The sequence below is a fragment of the Corvus kubaryi genome, unplaced genomic scaffold (genome assembly GCF_017639235.1).
Source record: "Corvus kubaryi isolate FWS band 111438036 unplaced genomic scaffold, C.kubaryi_AGA036_p1.0 37277, whole genome shotgun sequence".
NCBI lineage: Eukaryota > Metazoa > Chordata > Aves > Passeriformes > Corvidae > Corvus > Corvus kubaryi.
Window position 1 is genome coordinate 73,778 of NW_024581085.1, and position 1,859 is coordinate 75,636.

Consider the following 1,859-nt stretch of genomic DNA (forward strand, 5'->3'; position numbering starts at 1 on the left):
CCAATCCAATCCAATCCAATCCAACCCAACCCAGTCCAACCCAATCCAATCCAATCCAATCCAACCCCATCAAATCCAACCCAATCCAACCCAGTCCAATCCATTCCAATCCAATCCAATCCAATCCAACCCAATCCAATCCAACCCAACCCAACCCAACCCAACCCAATCCAATCCAACCCAATCCAATCCAATCCAACCCAATCCAATCCAACCCAACCCAATCCAATCCAACCCAACCCAACCCAATCCAACCCAATCCAATCCAATCCAATCCAATCTAATCCAACCCAATCCAATCCGGTCCAACCCAATTCAATCCAATCCAATCCAACCTAATCCAACCCAATCCAACCCAATCCAACCCAACCCAACCCAATCCAATCCAATCCAATCCAATCCAACCCAATCCAATCCAACCCAGCCCAGTCCAATCCAACCCAATCCAATCCAATCCAATCCAATCCAATCCAACCCAACCCAGCCCAGTCCAATCCAATCCAACCCAATCCAATCCAATCCAATCCAATCCAATCCAATCCAATCCAGTCCAATCCAATCCAATCCAACACTTTATTTGGGCATTGAACTTTTGGCATAACAAAAGGAAGAGTTTTTCTCCTTCTGGCTGAATACGCTTCTCACCTTCCACAGGCAGTTCCTTCCTTGGGGTGGCTCAGGGAATCTCTTCAACTGGAAAACAACTTCAACCAGATGGGATCAGCAATCTTGTGGATTTACAGGGACATTTCTGTAACCTTTTAACAACTTAGGTCCTTTTTTCACCTTTTCTAACACCTTTGCTGTTCCAGGCAGTGGGATGCCATCCTGATACAGGATTCCCATCCATCCAGCATTCATTTCCACTGCAGGAGGAAGAAAACAACAGGAGGAAGATCAAACCAAGCCTTTGCTTTGTTGGGAGCCTCAGCTCTGATGCCTCTGATCGCAGGATCGGGTGATGCGGCACCGGGAGCCGAGCGGATCCAGGAGCGTGGGATGTTGGGGCTCTCATTAGGACTTCAAAGGTGCTGAAGAAATTTAGTGCCCAAAGGGTGGGACTCATTTCACCTCCCTCAACCTCCCCAGGCGGGCGCCGGGGCCGGTGTCTGGTTGTCTAGACGGCCTCTGGTCTCCAGGAAGAACAGAGCGAAGGAGCTGCAGAGGTGGATTCCTCCCACCTGCTTGTGCTGCCTATTTCAGGAGGTGATGAATCACTGTCTGGAGATGCCAGATCTCTTTCCATCAGCCAGAGAAGGAGTCTCAAAGAGGAAATTAGAATCCATGGCCAGTTTGATGGCTGAAGGAGGGAGGAAAGTGCACCCAGGCCCAGTGTTTGATGAATTTTACGAGGAATATCCCTTGAAAATCCCAGTTTTGACTTCTCACATGGAGTAGGGTGAGGTCAGTGAGAGGCAAAAACACATGACCAGACTGAATTACCTTGGATAACTTTGGCTTTAGGATACAAGAGACTGCACTAATCAAATCAATCCTCCAACACGTCACGAATGACTTGGACAAGACTCTGCACAGTCCAAGAAACTATGTAAAAATCCATGTTCCGACCCAATCTTACATGGATCAAATGGTGTTGGCTTAAGCAGGTTCCTGCCATTGTCCAACCTGACTGTGAGGAGCTCTCGATGGCTGAGGATAATTACAGAGCCCTTTGAGACTATCACATAAAACACCTTCTGAGAGCTGGTCCAGAATCATCTCCAGAGGCAACGAACAAATTAGTGAACTCCAGTGTTCCTCTAATGAATTCCCTTTTCGGCAGCCCATTCAGGGAGTGAAATGCTGACAAAGGGAGTGATTGCAAGTTGTCAAAATGACTCATCCAACCCCTCATCAAA

At 47.8% G+C, this 1,859-nt stretch overlaps 1 long non-coding RNA gene across 1 annotated transcript; it reads right to left on the minus strand.

Moving 5' to 3' along the window:
• Nucleotides 1-559: 559 nt before the first annotated feature.
• Nucleotides 560-1,049, minus strand: LOC121663466. The gene is made up of 2 exons (XR_006015638.1): nt 787-1,049; nt 560-704 (listed from the first exon to the last, which is right to left on the minus strand). It is a non-coding gene; the product is annotated as an uncharacterized LOC121663466 (long non-coding RNA).
• Nucleotides 1,050-1,859: the final 810 nt, after the last annotated feature.